The sequence below is a fragment of the Chlorocebus sabaeus genome, chromosome 8, assembly GCF_047675955.1.
Source record: "Chlorocebus sabaeus isolate Y175 chromosome 8, mChlSab1.0.hap1, whole genome shotgun sequence".
Classification (NCBI taxonomy): Eukaryota; Metazoa; Chordata; class Mammalia; order Primates; family Cercopithecidae; genus Chlorocebus; species Chlorocebus sabaeus.
In genome coordinates this window covers 33,361,483-33,381,900 of record NC_132911.1, presented here as the reverse complement: position 1 = coordinate 33,381,900, position 20,418 = coordinate 33,361,483, and the positions used below count along the sequence as shown (strand labels likewise).

The 20,418-nt window shown below is 43.4% G+C and overlaps 1 pseudogene; it reads left to right on the top strand.

Moving 5' to 3' along the window:
* The first annotated feature begins 11,070 nt into the window (after positions 1 to 11,070).
* Positions 11,071 to 12,128, top strand: LOC103215606 (homeobox protein VENTX pseudogene; annotated as a pseudogene).
* Positions 12,129 to 20,418: the final 8,290 nt, after the last annotated feature.

The window sequence follows — 20,418 nt, the reverse complement described above, 5'->3', positions numbered from 1 at the left end:
TTGCTCCAGGCCTCCCGACACCTGGCTAGGGCTAGAGAAGGTGGGAGAAGTCTCCACTGTGAGTTAGAATTGGTATACTGGTTATTATAAGGCAGTCGACCTTCTATTTTCTGAATCTAGGCTGTGTTTATCATTTAAGGTAATTGTTAGATTTCATACTACGTAAGAACCACCAGAAAATTCAGAAGAATGTCTGAGATTTTATTCAGCAGCAGGAAAACTAGATGCGGGGAATAGATTTAAAGGGGCAGTAGGAGTTGTGGATGGTGAAGGCAATGAGAGTGAGGTGGTGAATCCCACCAGCAGAGTTTAATGAAGCCTGATGGTGACCCCAACTCCGAGCTCTGCTACTCACTAGCCATGTGACCTTGAGCACGTCATGTATCCTATTTGAGCTTCAGTTTGCTCATCTATTAAAGAAAACAACACTCATCCGGGCGCAGTGGCGCATGCCTATAATCCCAGCACTTTGGGAGGACAAGGCAAGAGGATTGCTTGAGGCCAGGAATTCAAGGCTGACCGGGGCAGCATGGTGAGACCTTGTCTCTATAAAAAAAAATTAAGGAATTAGCTGGGCATGGTGGCATGACCCTGTGATTCCAACTACAAAGAAGGCTGAGGCAGAAGGATTACTTGAGCCCAGGAGGTTGAAGCTGCAGTGGGCCATGATTGTGCCACTGTATTCCAGCCTGGGCAACAGAGCAAGATGTTGAGGGAAGGGAGGAAGGGAGGGAGGGAAAAGAAAAAAGCCAGGCGCAGTAGCTCCTGCCTGTAATCCCAGCACTTTGGGAGGCCGAGGCGAGCGGATCATTTGAGCTCAGGAGTTCGAGACCAGCCTAACCAACATCGCGAAACCCCATCTCTACTAAAAATACAAAAAAATTAGCCGGGCATGGTGGTACACGCCTGTAGTACCAGCTGCTCAGGAGGCTGAGGCAGCAGAACTGCTTGAACCCGGGAGACAGAGGTTGCAGTGAGCCAAGATCATGCCACTGCACTCCAGCCTGGGAGACAGAGCCAGACTCCGTCTCAAAAAAAAAAAAAAAGGAAGGAAAGAAAAAAATAAATAAATAAAACAAAACTGCTCTATCCTGAATCTTCTGTGCAGTGGTAATTACAAAGCATCTGCATGGCTAAGGAGAAGATGGCAGAGTAGGTGGAACTAAAACTCAGTACATTTTGCTTCCACAAATCAATAAAACTGAAGGAAACAAGCCTCCTCAGACAGAAAAATGGAGACGAGGAACCCCTGGGAGCTGGGAGTATCATCACTGTCATAATCATATCTTCCTCCTCTCCATCTTCCTCATCTACAAACACCCAGAGTGGGGCAGCTCCTGACAAGGTGACCAAAAGCTCCCATTCTTCCAAAGAACCCAAAGAGGCAGTGACAGATGTGCCAACAGCTGGGAAGAGTTGCTCGCCTGTCCTGGATGAAGGATCCCAGGCCTCCAGAGCTGAAGAAGCCCACGGGATGATGTATGCCAAGCTGAACACCCAAACCTTAAGTGAGGGCCCTTCCAGCCAGCAAGAGGCTTCCAAGAAGCCTCTGAACCCTGTGTGTACTCAGCCATGAAGACGTAGCCAGGAGAAGCCCTGGAGCCTAGGAAGAAAGAACTTCTGACGAGGGAGGAGGGGATGGGGTAGAGGCCACATGGGGAACTCAGCAAATGGGGACCCCTTTCAAAATCCAGTATAGGTTGTTTCCCTTTTCTAAAAACTTATTTTTTTAAATGAGTGGTAAGATTTACATAAAGTAAAACATATAGATCTGAAGTATACAACTCAGTGATATGTATCTCAGTGATATATATCTCTACATTTATCTATCTCTCTATCATCATGATCATCTATCTATCTGTGATCTATTACCTATTATTTAGCACCTATCTTTCTATTATCTATCAATCTCTATCCACCTAGCATCTATCTACCTATTTTCTATCTATCCATCTATCTATCTATCTGTCTATCTTCATCATCATCATCAATTATCTATCCATCTAACTCGCCTGGATCCAAATAAAATATATATAAATAAAAAATATAGCATGTTTCCAGTACTCCAAGAAGTTCCCTTGTGACTTTCTTCAGTCAATTTCTACTTCTCTCTTTTCTGATTTCTACCATGGACAAGTTCTGTCTGTTCTTGAACTTTATACCAATGTAATTATACTACAAGTAAAAATAAATAAATGATAAAGGGGCAGTAGAATTTTTTTAAGTTGCTTTACGGTTAATTCCCATTGAGCTCCATAGTTCAAAAGACCAGATATCCATGCTTCCTTGCAGAACTTCCCATCACCATAAGATCATGCCCTAGGCTCCATTTCTGGCACACTGCACTATTTCTCCTACACCCAGAATTTGCTTCTCCCTTGCAATACAACCCCCCACAGCCTCAACACATACACAACAGCATCAACCAGCAAAACCACCAACAATAACAAAGGCTACACACAACAAAGCTGGACGCTGGCTCTGCTTGCATCCTGTAGGGATGCATCCTCTAGAGAATGCCAAATGGTGCTTCAAGGTTGAACCTGACTGCGGTTGTTAAGATTGCTCCCACTCCATGCTACAGTCCAGGCCTGTCCTGTGGGCAGTGGCTTCATTTGAATCCCTCCCTTGCCCTGCTCCTTGCAGGGAGATTGACCAACAGGCCACAAGTCATCAATCAGCTAGACAGGCCCCTGTGCCCCCACCTCAGGCTCCCAGGGGGTGAGCACTGTGAATCACAGAAGTGTCCTCCTCTGGGAGCCAGGGTGACAACGTACTGTAATTTATCTCACATGAAATGAGCTGAATTATTTGAATAGGCTCAAGGAAAGCAGTCCATTAATTCTCAGATAGCTCTTGACTCTTAAGGATTTTATTCTGTGCCCTCATAACTGACATCCCGCCTCTGTCTCTTTCCCAGATACTAATGGCTGCTTAACTTGCACTCTCCCAATAGCCTGATGCTAAAACAAGGTATCAGACCACACTTCATGCAGAGAGAATGAAAGGGTCTCACTTGGCCTTCTAGTGTTTGTAGTAGATCCATAAACTTTTTTGGTAACACTCATCCCAGCCACTGTCCACCCTGTTTCAAAAGATCACTTCACTTTGATACTAAAAGCACAATCTATAAAAGGAAAAATTGACAAATTGAACCTCATTAAAATAAAAAAAAAAAAAAACCTTTACTCTGAAAAAAAAAAAAACAGCTGTGAAGAGAATGACGAATCAAGCTGCAGGGTGGGAGAAAATATTTGCAAATGACATAGTCAACGAAGAGCTCATATCTAAAATATATAAAGAACTCTCAAAACTCAACAATTAAAAAAACAAAATCCAATTATAAAATGGTAAAATGCACGAATACACATTTCACTGAAGAGGATATACAGATGGCAGATGAGCACATGAAAACACATTCAACAACATTAGCCATGAGGGAAATGCAAATTAAAACCACAATGATCAATCACTACATACCTATCTGAATCACTAAAGTGAGAAACGGAAAATCCCCAACGCTGACAAAGATGCAGAGAAACTTGATCGCTCATGTATGCCCAGTGGTAATGTAAAATGATACGGCCCCTCCTGAAAACAGTTTGGCAGCTTCTTACACAACTAAACATGTACTTACTGTATGACACAACATTGCACTCCTAGACATTTATCCCAGAGAAATGAAAACTTTTGGCCATACACACACAATCTGTACAGAAATGTTTATAGCAGCTTTATTTGTAATAGCCAGAAACTGGAAACAACCAAAATTTCCTTCAACAGGTGAATGGTTACATGGTGAAAAACCCCCGTCATGCAATATTACACAGCACTGAAAAGGAATGAACTATTGACGCATGCAACAACTTGGATGCATCTCAAGAGCATTAGACTGAGTAAAAAAACTATCAATCTCAAAAGGTGAAATACTCTACCATTAAATTTGCATAGCATTCTTGGTGGTCGTTGTTGTTGTTGTTGTTGTTGAGACAAGGTGGCCCAGGCTGAAATGCAGTGGCATGATCTTGACTCACTGCAGCCTCCACCTCCTGGGCTCAAGTCATCCTCCCACCTCAGCCTCCTGAATAGCTGGCACTACAGGCATGAACCACCACTCCGGGCTAATTTTTTTATTTTTTGTAGAGATAAGGGCTCACTATGTTGCCCAGGCTGGTTTCAAACTCCTGGGCTCAAGTGATCCTCCTACCTCAGCCTCCCAAAGTGCTGGGATTACAGGCCTGAGTGCATAACATTCTTCAAATGACAATATTATAGATAGAGAAAGCAGATGACTGGTTGCTGGAGTGAGGAGTAGAAGTAGGCATAGTGTGGTGATAAAGGAGTAGCACAAGGGTGTCTTGTGATAATAGAACAATCCATATCTTGATTGTGATGGGTGGTGGTTACACAAATCTGTGCTAAAATTGCACAGAACTATACACATATATACACACAAATGAGTGCATGTAAAAGTAATGACATTTGAACAAGCTCTGTGGATTTTATCAGTGTCAACTTTCTGGTTTTGATATTGTACTGTAGCTATGCAAGATGGTACCATTAGGGAAAACGGGTCTTCCTTGCACATGTTTTTCTTTCTTTCTTTCTTTCTTTTTTTTTGCAATTTCCTGTGACTCTGTAATAATTAATAAAAAAATTTAAAAATTTTTTTTAATTCTTATGTTAAATATATTCTTATTTCTAATCATTTATTATCTAATCACATTTATTTATTATTATCAAGGTATAACTTGTATCCAGTTATAGAATTTTCTTCTCTAGAACCTAATAATTTATTTTATTTTTATTTTAGTTTCGGGGTACATGTTCGGGTTTGTTATATAGGTAAACTACATGTTGTGGGGGTTTGATGCATAGATAATTCTGTCACTCTGATAATAAGCATAGTATCTGATAGACATAATCTTATTCCTCTATGTCTTTGAGCACTCTGGTATCTTGGGGTAAATTATATGAAGAAGAGCCTTGAAGCCAGGAGGTAAGCGTTATTAATGCATTTAGTTGTGCTTCTTCCTTCTGTAGTGTCTGAAGGATAAGCAACCTCATCCTATAAGACACAGAAAGGTTCTCTGTACTGAGTCACGGATAATGAAAATATGGTCAACATAAATGTAAATTCTGCTTTCTTTCAAAAAGAAGAAGAAAACAGGGCTTCTCCCACAATGACATGCCCGGCATCAGAAAAGAAGCAAGAAGATGGTATATGAAGTGTGATTTCAATGAGGCTGGCTCTAGAGCCTATCTACGTGAGTTCAAACCCCAGTTCTACCACATTCCAGCTTTGGGATCAAGGGCATGTTACTTAACATCTCTGGCCTTAGTCTAATCATCTTTAACGTGGGAATAAAAACATCCCCTACCCCATATGTTTGCCATAAGGATTGATGATGGACACTTGGAAAGACACAGCCAGAGCCTGTGTACATGCTCCACAACAGGGCCTGAGCCCGCTGCAACAAAAAGAAAAATGCCAAGTGGGAAACACTGGCACTCCTACTGATGAACCCCTCTTGCTGTGAATCCTACCCAAATTCCCTCAGTGTGACGCCCAAAAGTCTCCCAGGTGCTAGACTTTTCCCTCTCGTCCCTTTCTTAAAACTTACTCTTGGCTAGGCACAGTGGCTCACGCCTGTAATCCCAGTGCTTTGGGAGGCCAAGGTGGGCAGATCACGAGGTCAGGAGTTTGAGACCAGACTGACCAAAAAGGTGAAACCCCGTCTCTACTAAAAATCCAAACATTAGCCAGGTGTGGTGGCATGTGCCTGTAATCCCACCTACTCGGTAGGCTGAGGCTGGAGAATCGCTTGAACCTGGGAGACGGAGGTTGCAGTGAGCCAAGATTGCGCCACTGCACTCCAGCCTGGGCAACAGAGCAAGACTCTGTCACAAAAAAAAAGAAAAAAAAAACTTACTCTTCATTGAATCTCTTTCCTCTTGCCATAAATAGGTGATGACTGGAGAAGCTGGGTGGACAGTACAATTGGTAAGGGTGTGAAAGCACACAGGGAAACTGAGGAGGTAATTTCAGTTCTGACTCTTCCATGTCCAGCCGTGTGATCCAGCAAGGTCATCCTACCTCCCATGATAGCTTCCTCATGGGTGAAATCAGAGGACCAGACTAGATCAAAAACAGCCTATGCCTGCAATGGGCCAGAGAGTTAACATGTTCGACTCTGAGAGCTCTGTGGTCTCCTCACAACTTCTCAACTCTACCATCAGAGCAGGACAGCAGTCACAGACAATGCAATGAGCGTGTCTGTGTTCTAATAAAACTTTTCTTACAAAAACAGGCACTAAGCCACACTTGGCCTGTACAGAGCTTATTATTGTACAAATATACTATATATACATAAAAAATATATAGTATACTATAAATATACAAATATACTATATATTATGTAGTATAGTTATAATTAATCTGGAGAACTAATTTAATTCATAGTTAATGAAGTAGGTATGAAGTGTGATAGATAAAATAGATAATATATTTATAATTCTATAATTACATAGAAGTATATATTTCTATAAATTAAGTTCTATAATTTATATGTCCACCACCTAAACCCACAACCATGGTACCGTAACCAATCTCCCTGGGCAGTGACCCAGGGCTGACTTTTAGTCTGTCCTGAGGTCACTTTAACCTCTTCCAGGGAGATGCAGCCATAGGCTGACATAGTCATTCAGCTGCCTCCATGCAGAACTGTACCTGCACTAGCCCAGCCAGACAAGGAAGAGCTACTTATAACATGCTCTAGGTCCCTTCTAGAGGAGGCTCCCTTTGGCAATAATAATAAATTGGTGGTTTTCATCTCTGTAGTAGAGCACTTCAGAACTTATATCATTTCCTTAGTGATCTATATTAGAAAACAACCCAGAAACCAAGAAGCCATACAATGGCATGGCTTGTAAATGTTGTGTCCACTCATCCCAGAGTGAAGAAATCTCTCTTGCATCTCCCCAATCAATTTAATTCATTTGACAGAAATCATTTTCTCCATCATTGACATGACCATTTATTTAAACATCTTTTATACTGATTTATCTCTAGAGGAAGGGAAACTTGTTAATTCTTAAAGGTATCATTTCGTATAATGTGCCCCCTGTTCTGCCAATTATAGCCAGTGCCATGGCTTCCTCTGGTATCAGTAACTATCAGCCACTCAGTGGACCGCTGCTTGCAGCTTCCTTTCTGAGCTGTCATTAGAAGATCCCTGACTTGGGGCTGACTCACAGCAGTTGCTGTTAACTGCTGCGGCCACCTTCGTGCATCTTTTGAGTGCAAGTCTACCTCCTGGCGTCACTCTGATGCCTTTCCTGAGGCTCCCCCTGCATTCCATCCATAACATCAACACTATGATTTTTTAATTAGCTCTATGAAACATACATTTGAAACCAAATCCCAAAAGGAACTGGGTCTCATAGAATAAAGTAACCTGGATGCCCATCTGGAGGAACCATCGGAATCCTAATTTCTAGCATGACCATAGTCAGGCAGCCAACTGAACCTTCTGCCACTGGCATCTTCCCACACTTCCACAGGCCCTGCTAAGCTGCTGCGTGGAAAGGGGCTTTTCCAGTACCAGTTTTCTACCTTCCTCTTGAGTTAAGGAGAACAGAAAGGGGACCACCTGACCAAACCCTGACTAAGGGTAAATGATCAGACCTTTAGGGATAAGTTTGCCAGTGATTGTGGTTCCAGCTGTCTTATTAGGGATTTCTAAGGCACTCTCAAGATTCAAAACCAACAACTCTTGGAGGTTCTCAGTGTCCAAGCAAGGGTTAAATATATCCATACAACTCAATATCAGCCCAAGGCCACAGATAGCCCAAATAGCCTCTGCAGGCACCTACTCTTTAAGGAGGAATCACATTAAGCTCTGGTTCTTCCCTCTACTCTTAACAGAGTCCCCCCACTTAGGAAAACTCCACAGAGGTCTTCATTAGCAATGACTCAGGAAATACTTCCTGCTCTATATCCCTGAAGCTGAAAAATGATGCAAAAATCTCAGAAACACACCAATGGAAAATTTCAAAGCAGCAATCTTTATCCCATGGATACTACCCAGTTCCTGAAGAGCAAGCAGTCTGCTGCAGGAAAGACAGCTGTATTCTTGAGAGAGAGAGAGAGAGATACATACATACATACATACATACATACATACATACATACATAGGCAGGCAGACAGATGACAGATGGGCATACAGACATAGACACGGATATGTTACCAGAAAGCAGTCCCAATCCAGACCCCAAGAGAAGGTTCCTGGACTTCACACAAGAAAGAATTTGGGGTGAGTCCATAGAGTGAAAAAGCAAGTTTATTAAGAAAGTAAAGGAATAAAAGAATGGCTACTCCATAGGCAGAACTGACATGGGCCACTCAACTGAGTATACTTACAGTTATTTCTTGATTATATGCTAAACAAGGGGTGGATTATTCATGAGTTTTCCAAAAAAGGAGTAGGGATTTTCCAGAACTGAGGGTTCTTCCCCATGTTAGACTATATAGGGTAACTTCTGGACATTGCCATGACATTTGTAGACTGTCTTTGGGACATTTGGGAGCATCTTCTAGCATGCTAATTATTATAATTAGTGCATAGTGAGCAGTGAGGATGACCAGAGGTCACTTTCATCACCACCTTAGTTTTGGCCAGCTTCTGTACTGCATCCTGGTTTATCAGCAAGGCCTTTGTGACCTGTATCTTATGTCAGCTTCCTATCTCCTCCTGTGGCCAGGAATGCCTAACCTCCTGGGAGTGCAGCCCAGTAGGTCTCAGCCTCATTTTATCCAGCCCCTATTCAAGATGGAATCACTTTGGTTCAAATGCCTCTGACACATATAGATATAGACGTTGATATAGACAAATACAATCCTTATGAAATACCTGAAGACAACGTATAAATGATTTCAGATCAAACAGAAATACAGAAAATATGGCATCAACATCTAGTTCCCAAGGGGACTGAGAAAAAGAAAAACAGCCTCTTCTCTATGTCTTAATATACAATTACAAAAAATTCCATATAGCCTGCATCAATTAAGCTCCTTCTATGTACCTGGCACCAAGCTAAGAGATTAATGAACATAGTTCCTGCCTTAAAGGCTTCCCAATCTAGCTGAGGAGAAAGCCACACCAATAACCATAATATAAAGCAGACTATAATAAGTGCTACAATAAAGATACAAAAGTGCAGAAAAATAATAGGGCTGTTTGCTTTGTTTTTTCAAGGACCACAAATTTTAAAAATTTACCAAGGCATCCAGCAAGGACAAGGGCTAATTGGCAATCTTCAGAGCTTAGCAACAACAAATGAAATGAAAACACGACTCTCATTCCCCAAAATAAAACACACTGAATTATGGCGACAGATACCTTCTCAGTTCTCCTAAAAATGATCTCAGTGTCTCTTCTGCATTTATGACCTGAAAAACTCTGTAACAATAAACAAAAGTCTGGAGAACAAACCAAAATAAAGAATAGAATTACCATCTTTTCCCTCATCATGCCCTTATCTCTACCTCAGCCTCCCAGTTCATTAAAGGTGCCATTCCTTGCTTTGCACAACACAAAGACTTGCCTATGGGTCAACTTGAAATGACTCAGGATAACAGCCTTCTGAAAACACTTAAAAGTATTTACTTCCCACATCTATGTATCTCACAAACAAGTGTTAAACACTTGCTGAGAGCCTTATACAGTGCCAGATTCCGGGATCAAGAGAACAAGATGTGGTCTCATCCTTGATGAACAAGACAGTCCAGAGATGACGGGAAGGGAGGAAAGAACGAATCTATCAACAAATAAGGACATTTGAAAGTAGTAAATGGCCAGGTGGTACTGTGGCTCACACCTGTAACCCCAGCACTTTGGGAAGCTGAGGAAGGAGGATCCCTTGAGCTCAGGAGTTCGAAACCAACCTGGGGAACAGAGTAAGACTCCTCTACAAAAAACAATGTTAAAAAATTAGTGCATGCACATAGTCTTAGCAACTTAGGAGGCTGAGGCAGGAGGATTGCTTGAACCCAGAAGTTTGAGGCCGCAGTAAGCTGAGATCACATCATTACACTCCAGCCTGGGCAACAAAAAAGTAGGCCGGGTGCAGTGGCTCATGCCTGTAATCCCAGCACTTTGGGAGGCCGAGACGGATGGATCACCTGAAGTCGGGAGTTCAAGACCAGCCTGACCAACATGGAGAAACCCCGTCTCTACTAAAAATACAAAAACAAAAAAAATCAGCTGGGCGTGTGGCACATGCCTGTAATCCCAGTTACTTGGGAGGCTGAGGCAGGAGAATCGCTTAAACCCAGGAGGCAGAGGTTGCAGTGAGCAGAGATCGTGCCATTGCACTCCAGCCAGGACAACAAGAGTGAAACTAAGTCTCAAAAAAAAAAAAAAAAGTAATAATGCTCTACTGATTTTATGTCCAAGGTATTAGAGGAGCATCCACACACTGTTTCTTATGCACAGCGGCAAAGAAAGAAGCCAGAAAATCAAATATTTTAGAAAGAGTCAAGTCATCTAGTATATGAAGTCTGGCTTCTAAGAGATCTCTTATTCCTAGCCACTTCCCTCTCCAATTCATCTTGCATTCTACCACTGGGTCAATACTCATAAAGTTTACTTCTAATTGTATTAATCCTCTGCTCAAAGAGTTTTAATGCCTCTCCTCTTAACTATCCAGTGAAGTCCAGGCTCCTTAGCAATGCACCCAAGCATTCCAAAATTTAGCCTCAGCCTGCCACTCCAGCTTTGCCTTTTTATTCAGTAAATATCAATTAAATGTCAAGCATGGGAGACACTGGGAAAATCAAGAGATCAGAAATTAGTCAAGATTCCTAATTTCTTTGTAGAAGGGAGACAAATTAAGCAAGCAAACAGAAAATTTCAAATGGAGTCAAGTGCTATGAAGAAAATAAAGCAGCGCTAGAGAATGACGGGGGTGGGAGACCACTCTACTATGGGTGACTAGGAAGAGCATCTGAGCACGAGACATTTAAACGGAGACCTGAATAACGAGAAGCAAGCAACATGACCCTCTAGGGGATGACTACGTTAAGCAAAGGAACCAGCCAAGGCAAAGGCCCGATGGAACTATGAAGAGCAGGGTGGGTAGAGCGTCAGGAACAAGGGAGAGAATGGTGTGAGACGAGGTTGGAGAGTCTGGACCACGTAGGCCTTATGGCCCATGGATTTTTAACCCCACGTATGATGAGAAACCATTAGCAGGTTTTAAGAAAGGCAGCAGGTGGTGGGTCCTGTGCCTGGCCAGCCCCGCCCGGCCTTCCCTCAGACCCACCTGACCGCCATGCGTCCCTCCTCCTCCCCACCTCGTGGCCGGCAGCAGGCCTCCAGCTTTGGCTCCATGGACTGGCTCTCCCAGAGCAGCTGCCCATGGCTGACCCACACCCACAGGCCTACTGATGTCTCCCCGGGGAGCCTCCCTGGACCGAGCCAGACATACAGCACACGGCAGCCCCCTCACGCCGTCAGCATCAAGGAGGCTCGGTCCTCAAATCTGCCTGCGCCGGAGAGGGCCGTGGCTGGCTTAAGAAGCCAAACCCCCTGGCGGGCCCCCTGTGTCCACACAGCCTTCACCACCAAGCAGGTCCGCACCTTGGAGGGCGTCTTCCGGCACCACCAGTACCTGGGCCCTCTGGAGCGGAAGATGCTGGCCAGGGAGATGAAAGCTCTTGGAGGTCCAGACAAAAACCTGGTTTCAACATCGCCAGATGAAACACAAACAGTAAATGCGGGGCTCCCAGCTGAAGAGCCCCTTCTCGGGGTCTCTCCACGCGCCCCCGGCTTTCCACTCACCATCTTCTGGCCTTGCCAATGGCCTGCAGCTGCTGTGCCCTTGGGCACCCCTGCCGGTCCCCAGGCTCTGATGCTGTCCCCTGGCTACCTTCTGTGGTCTCCGCCAAGTGGAAAAAGAGGCCCTGGCCTCTGCGGGGACTTCCTGCTATGGGCAGCCTCTGGCGTACCACCCCCCAAGCCCAGGAAGTGGCGTGCGTACGCTAGGACTAGCCCTGTCCGCCGGGCCCTGGGGCCTGTGTGCTCGGCCGGAGACGGGCGGATGCATTTTGAGGATGCACCTCTGACTCCGTTTCCCACACACGCGGTCTGTGCAGATCGCACCTGGCGCCTACCTGGAGGACTCAGCTATTCTGTTTTGTTTACATCGTGGCAGCACCTCTCACCCTGACCCACGCAAAGGTTCTGGAGCTTTCTGGAGAATACATTTATTAAAGCCACCTCTTCACTGTAAGTTACCAAAAGGGTCCGTTTAGGAAGTAAATGAAGGGTCAGTGAACAGAGTCAAACGCAGAAGTGGGCTTGTTATGGGTAAGGCTTTCAGCATATGATAAAAGGATAATTTGTTTTTTAAAAAATGTTGGAAAGACTGGTTTTCCAGTTGGAAAAAGTAAAGTTTGTAAGCTTTGTGTGTAAAACAGAAAACCATGAAGGATTGGAAGGGAATGCAAGTGTCGTGTTTATAACCTTGGGGTTCGAATCCCTCTTGACAAGGACTCCAAAGCTGGAAAGCAGGAGGGAACAAAGGTGAAAATTAAGACGGAGTGCTGAGGCCCTGCATTGCGCTCCAGGCCGTGAGTGAGCCGGGACTGTGCCCGCAGCCTGCTGGGGGCTGCTCTTCTCGGGTCAGGGAAAGTAGGGCGGCGGGACCTGTGACTGTGCCTGGACTGAAGCCGTCTCACATGTCCCCACTCTTCAGCATGTGCCCACCTGTCCCGCTCCTCGCAGCAGCCTCGGGACAAAACAGAATGACTCAAGGACAGCACTTCCTGCAGAAAGTCTCGAAGTGCCTAGAATGGGGGGCACAGGAGCCCTTCCCGGGGAGGACTCTCCCTCACTGATGGAGCATTTTTGGTGCAGACTCCTCACCGCACGAACCGAACCTTAGACAAGCACTCATCCATGCATGTCGCCCCAGAGTGCCCAGGAGGCAGGCAGCGCGGGGCGCCCAGACAGACGGGTTCAGCCTGCAGGACTGAGAGGCGACCTGTGAAACCGACCCAGGCATCCCAACAGGAACAAAAGGGTGGTCCTGTGGCCGTATCCACAGCAAGTTCCACTTTCCCGTTACTCATTTCTGCCTTGTTGGAAGTGTTAACAACCAGAAAAAAAAAAGAAAAGGAAAGAAACGAAGCAAGCTAATGTGATATTCAGCCTAAATGGGTCAGCTACCCTAAGAAGAAGAGATTGGACTGGGGCAAGGGACGAGGCAGGGAACTCAGTTGGAAGCCCCTGCAGATTTCAAGTGAGATGTGGAGGTGGCCTGGACCAGAGTGACAGCAAGAGAGATGGAAAGACATGAACGGAGGCATGATATGCAAGAGGGGTAGGATTCTACAGAATCTACTCTAGGATCACGTGTGGGAGGCAAAGGAAAAAGAAGAATGAAAGACTTAAGAGATTACATCAAGATGTGTGGCTGGAGCAAGTAGGCAGACAGTGATGTCAGTTACCTAGTTCCCATCATAGCTTTTTCTCTGCCCCAAAACACTCCAACCCCTTCTAACACTTCTAGCCCCCAAGTACTCTAGAGTCAAACTAGATAATTTGTCACCTCTCGAGCACAACTTACCCTTTTCAACTGTGCTTCATTGTTCATTTCCCTTATTCCTGCATTTTTTGGAACTCCAGACATAATTCAAGACTCAAAAGGAGTGTTACATTTCCTGAACCTGTCTGCTGAAATTACCTCTTCTATTCACAAGCAATACCTCTTTATACCTCAATTAGCCACCTTATATTAATTTACTGTGCCATATGCGATGGTCTGAATGTGTCCCCCAAAAATCATATGTTGAAACTTAATTTACATTTCTTTTGAGAAGTGTCTGTTCATATCCTTTGCCCACTTTTTGATGGGGTTGTTTGTTTTTTTCTTGTGAATTGATTGAGTTCTTTGTAGGTTCTGGATATTAGCCCTTTGTCAGATGAGTAGATTGCAAAAATGTTCTCCCATTCTGTAGGTTGCCTGTTCACTCTGATGGTAGTTTCTTTTGCTGTGCAGAAGCTCTTTAGTTTAATTAGATCCCATTTGTCAATTTTGGCATTTGTTGCCGTTGCTTTTGATGTTTAGACATGAAGTCCTTGCCCAGGCCTATGTCCTGAATGGTATTACCTAGGTTTTCTTCTAGGGTTTTTATGGTTTTAGGTCTAACATTTGTTCTTCCATTTGTTTGTGTCCTCTTTGATTTCACTGAGCAGTGGTTTGTAGTTCTCCTTGAAGAGGTCCTTTACATCCCTTGTAAGTTGGATTCCTAGGTGTTTTATTCCCTTTGAAGCTATTGTGAATGGGAGTTCATTCATGATTTGACTCTCTATTTGTCTGTTACTGGTGTATAAGAATGCTTGTGATTTTTGCACATTAATTTTGTATCCTGAGACTTTGCTGAAGTTGCTTATCAGCTTAAGGAGATTTTGGGCTGAGACAATGGGGTTTTCTAAATATACAATCATGTCATCTGCAAACAGGGACAATTTGACTTCTTTTCCTAACTGAATACCCTTGATTTCTTTCTCTTGCCTGATTGCCTTAGCCAGAACTTCCAACACTATGTTGAATAGGCGTGGTGAGAGAGGGCATCCCTATCTTGTGCCAGTTTTCAAAGGGAATGCTTCCAGTTTTTGCCCATTCAGTATGCTATTGGCTGTGGGTTTGTCATAAATAGCTCTTATTATTTTGAGATATGTTCCATCGATACCAAATTTATTGAGAGTTTTTAGCATGAAGGGCTGTTGAATTTTGTCAAAGGCCTTTTCTGCATCTGTTGAGATAATCATGTGGTTTTTGTCTTTGGTTCTGTTTATATGCTGGACTACGTTTACTGATTTGCATATGTTGAACCAGCCTTGTGTCCCAGGGATGAAGCCCACTTGATCATGGTGGATAAGCTTTTTGATGTGCTGCTGGATTCGGTTTGCCAGTATTTTATTGAGGATTTTTGCATTGATGTTCATCAGGGACATTGGTCTAAAATTCTCTTTTTTTGTTGTATCTCTGTCAGGCTTTGGTATCAGGATGATGTTGGCCTCATAAAATGAGTTAGGGAGGATTCCCTCTTTTTGTATTGGGATTGGAATAGTTTCAGAAGGAATGGTACCAACTCCTCCTTGTACCTCTGGTATAATTCAGCTGTGAATCCATCTGGTCCTGGACTTTTTTTGGTTGGTAGGTTATTAATTATTGCCTCGATTTCAGAACCTGCTATTGGTCTATTCAGGGATTCAACTTCTTCCTGGTTTAGTCTTGGGAGAGTGTAATTGTCCAGGAAATTATCCATTTCTTCTAGGTTTTCTAGTTTATTTGCATAGAGGTGTTTATAGTATTCTCTGATGGTAGTTTGTATTTCTGTGGGGTCAGTAGTGATATCCCCTTTATCATTTTTTATTGTGTCTATTTGATGATTCTCTCTTTTCCTCTTTATTAGTCTTGCTAGCGATCTATCAATTTTGTTGATCTTTTCAAAACACCAGCTCCTGGATTCATTGATTTTTTGGAGGATTTTTTGTGTCTCTAGCTCCTTCAGTTCTGCTCTGATTTTAGTTGTTTCTTGCCTTCTGTTAGCTTTTGAATGTGTTTGCTCTTGCTTCTCTAGTTCTTTTAATTGTGATGTTAGGGTGTCGATTTTAGATCTTTCCTGCTTTCTCTTGTGGGCATTTAGTGCTATAAATTTCCCTCTACACACTGCTTTAAATATGTTCCAGAGATTCTGGTATGTTGTATCTTTGTTCTCATTGGTTTCAAAGAACATCTTTATTTCTGCCTTTATTTCATTATGTACCCAGTAGTCATTCAGGAGCAGGTTGTTCAGTTTCCATGTAGTTGAGCGGTTTTGATTGATTTTCTTAGTCCTGAGTTCTAGTTTGATTGCATTGTGGTCTAAGAGACAGTTTGTTATAATTTCTGTTCTTTTACATTTGCTGAGCAGTGCTTTACTTCAACTATGTGGTCAATTTTGGAATAAGTGCAATGTGTTGCTGAGAAGAATGTATATTCTGTTGATTTGGAGTGGAGAGTTCTATAGATGTCTATTAGGTCTGCTTGGTGCAGAGTTGAGTTCAATTCCTGGATATCCTTGTTAACTTTCTGTCTCGTTGATCTGTCTAATGTTGACAGTGGGGTGTTAAAGTCTCCCATTATTATTGTATGGGAGTCTAAGTCTCTTTGTACGTCTCTAAGGACTTGCTTTATGAATCTGGGTGCTCCTGTATTAGGTGTATATATATTTAGGATAGTTAGCTCTTCCTGATGAATTGATCCCTTTACCATTATGTAATGGCCTTCTTTGTCTCTTTTGATCTTTGATGGTTTAAAGTCTGTTTTATCAGAGACTAAGATTGCAACCCCTGCTTTTTTTTGTTTTCCATTTGCTTGGTAGATCTTCCTCCTTCCCTTTACTTTGAGCCTATGTGTGTCTCTGCATGTGAGATGGGTCTCCTGAATACAGCAAACTGATGGGTCTTGACTCTTTATCCAATTTGCCAGTCTGTGTCTTTTAATTGGACCATTTAGTCCATTTACATTTAAGGTTAATATTGTTACGTGTGAACTTGATCCTGTCATTTGATATTAGCTGGTTATTTTGCTCGCTAGTTGATGCAGTTTCTTCCTAGCATCAATGGACTTTACATTTTGACATGTTTTTGCAATGGCTGGTACCTGTTGTTCCTTTCGATGTTTAGTGCTTCCTTCAGGATCTCTTCTAGGGCAGGCCTGGTGGTGACAAAATCTCTAAGCATTTGCTTGTCTGTAAAGGATTTTATTTCTCCTTCACTGATGAAACTTAGTTTGGCTGGATATGAAATTCTGGGTTGAAAATTCTTTTCTTTGAGAATGTTGAACATTGTCCCCCACTCTCTTCTGGCTTGCAGAGTTTCTGCCGAGAGTTCTGCTGTTAGTCTGATGGGCTTCCCTTTGTGTATAACCCGACCTTTCTCTCTGGCTGCCCTTAACATTTTTTCCTTCATTTCAACTTTGGTGAATCTGACAATTATGTGTCTTGGAGTTGCTCTTCTCGAGGAGTATCTTTGTGGCATTGTCTGTATTTCCTGAATTTGAATGTTGGCGTAGTGGCAGAATATCTTGACTCCAAGAACTCAGGTGTCTTGGCTCCAAGAACTGTACTCGCTCCATATTAGCAGTGCCTCCCCTTTCTGTATCTTGGATTTTTCAGAAGAGACACAACTATAGCAGGACATGATAAAGAAATAAAGATCAAATATGGAGCCCAAGCTGAAACCTTGTTCTATATTAATGCACTTAGCAGAAGCCCACAACTTACTGGCCTTTCCTGAAATCAGGGGAAAATGGCTGAGTTGCTGCTCAGTGGGTGGCACTGTCCAGAATTGTCAGGGATAATGGTAATTTATGTTTCCTTCCACACCTGCTCTCTTCCCAGCTTTAGTCATCTGCTAACACAGCTTCTCTCCAAGGGAGGACGAGGGAGGGGCTGAAACAAGGAGAAGGAAGCAGCTCTTGTTCACCGCAGCTCAGCTAAATTGCATTTGCCCTCTTTTGCATAGAGCAATAAAGTGTTATGGAAAATGCAGCATGGATTTTTAATTTTCTCCTTGTCACTGGCTGCTGTAATCACATAATTAACCAAGTGGTAGAGATAGTCATTTATAGCAAATGAGCAAAACAATCACAGAGGTTAGTCACCCAGGGACCAAAAAGGTTACGTTTGCCTCTCAAAAAGGTGTGCGTGGACAGACAGAGTCCCCAAGCCTTGGCTGTGTGGGACCCGACACCTAAAGAATGCAGCATTAAAGTAAAGAAAGGGCAATGCGTTTGTCCTTCAAGACAATGAATTGCTGACCGCACAGTGGTTTGGAAGGCCATGAAATGGACGGGGTGGGGATGGGAACCCTCCAGGGCCAGAGGTCAGCAGCTTTGCAGACACTCCAGCCCTCCCCTCCATCCCAAGGGATGCTTTCTTAGTAAATGTCTTTGTTCGTGCTCCTCCTTCTGCCCAAAATGTCCTTCCAGCCCGCTGTACTCCAGTTCTTCCTTCAAAGACAGCCCAAATGTCTCCTTTCTGGAGCCTTCCCTGCCCAACCACTTCACCATGGCCCATAGCCCCCATTTCTACCACTAGAGTAATAAACAACTACAAATACACATACTGCCTCCAGCACCAACACCACCAAATGACTGGGCAGAAACTAATAAAACCTGTTAAGGCCCAGGAAGAGTTTTGCCTGCCTGACTCCACAGATAAAAAGGCCTCCCTCGACCCTATGAGTATGGCAATTAAAGACAGTGCAAATACCCACCACCTAGGATCCAGGAATGAGAAGAATGAGAACAAAATCAGTGATCTTGAGAGGTGTTTTGACCTATACTAGTAAAGCTCCTCTGCCCACCATCACTTCAAATTAGTTTTGCTGTAGAAGCCTGAAATTCCAGCTTGTGTGTTAAACATCACCTTCTCCATGGGATACTCCCTTTTAAAATGCAACATTCATGGGAAAGGTACTGTGTGACTTATGGTGCCCCAAACCTTAATGCAAATTAGCATAATATCTTATATCTTTCTTCCCTAAAAGGTGAAGCCCAGACAGCAGAGAAATTTTTCACCTGAGCAGAGAGGAATCAACAGAGAGGAAAGTGGTAAGAAAAAGGCACTAAACAACATGCCAAATAATAAGTATTTATTGAGTAGATACTTCAGACCAGAACTTATTCATTCTTCTACTATGGCTTTGTAAAATAGGTTTTTGTGTTTTTTGCTTTTTGGGGTGTAATTTGGAGAAAAGAGTATCACTCTGTCACCCAGATTGTGCAGTGGCATGATCTCAGCTCACTGCGACGTCCACCTGTCGAATTCAAGTGAGTCTCTTGCCTCAGCCTCCGAAGTAGCTGGGATTACAGGCACCTGCCACCATGCCCAGCTAATTTTAGTAATTTTTGTAGAGACAAGGTTTCACCATGTTGACCAGACTGGTCTTGAACTCCTGACCTCAAGTAATCCTCCCACCTCAAATCTCTCAAAGTGTTGGGATTACGGACATGAACCACCATTCCTGGCCTACAAAATAGGTATTAGTAGTAGTGGTATTTTCATTTCATGGATGACAAAGAAAGCTTAAACAATTTGCTCAAAGTTTAAGTGGAGTTACTAGAATTCAACGTTGAGCCTGTTTGCAGCAAAATCCATGCCCTTTCCCTACGAGTGTGCAAAGTATGGAACTGTTTTCTTCTTCCACCCTCCCCTCAATGCTTTTACCTTGTTCTCTCCATCAAATCTGGTCAAAGGAAAGAGTCAAATGATGTGTCATTTATATCTTAGAGATGAGACCATGAACAGCTCAGGGAGAAAAGACAAACCATTCCCTTAAAAATCTCATAAATTATGGTAAGATATTCTTTTTTTAAGGTACTTTTAGTTTTTGTTTGTTTGTTGTAGATTTAGGGGATACAAATGCAGGGAGGGTTTGTTTGTTTATTTGTTTGTTTTTGAGACAAGGTCTCACTGTCACCCAGGCTGGAGTGCAATGGTGCAATCATGGCTCACTGCAGCCTCAAACTCCTAGGCTCAAACAATCCTCTTGCTTAAGCCTCCCAAGCAACTGGGACCACAGTATAAGTTCCATGAGGCAGAGACTGTGTGCTCTTACCCACTGTATCCCCAGAAGCTGGAAGGACAGTATGTGCTTAATAAATATTTGTGGAACAAATAAAATTTACAAATAGGGGCCAGGCGTGGTGGCTCAAGCCTGTAATCCCAGCACTTTAGGAGGCCGAGGTGGGTGGATCACAAGGTCAGAAGATCAAGACCATCCTGGCTAACACGGTGAAACCCTGTCTCTACTAAAAATACAAAAAATTAGCTGGGCATCGTGTTGGGTGCCTGTAGTCCCAGCTACTCGGGAGGCTGAGGCAGGAGAATGGCATTAGCCCGGGAGGTGGAGCTTGCAGTGAGCCGAGATCGCACCACTGCACTCCGGCCTGGGCAACACAGCGAGACTCCGTCTCAAAAAAAAAAAAAAAAAAAAAAAAATTACAAATAGGAAATGGAAGCACAAATGAGTGAAATAACACATTCAATGCTACTTCACCATAAGAGGCAGAGCTAGGAATTGAATGGAACAAACCTGACTAACTCTCTAACCACACACGCTCTTTCTGCTATCCCATAGTGGAAATAGGTTCAACCCCAATCTCCTTGTTCCCCAATCCAACATTTTGTGTTGTTTTGGTTTTTTGTGGCTTGCCCAGGCTGGGGTGCAGTGGCTATTTACATGTGTGATCCCACTACTGATCAGCGTGAGAGTTTTCACCTGCTCCGTTTTCAGCTTGAGCCAGTTCACCCTTCCTTAGGCAACCTGGTGGCCCCCCACTCCCGGGAGATCACCATA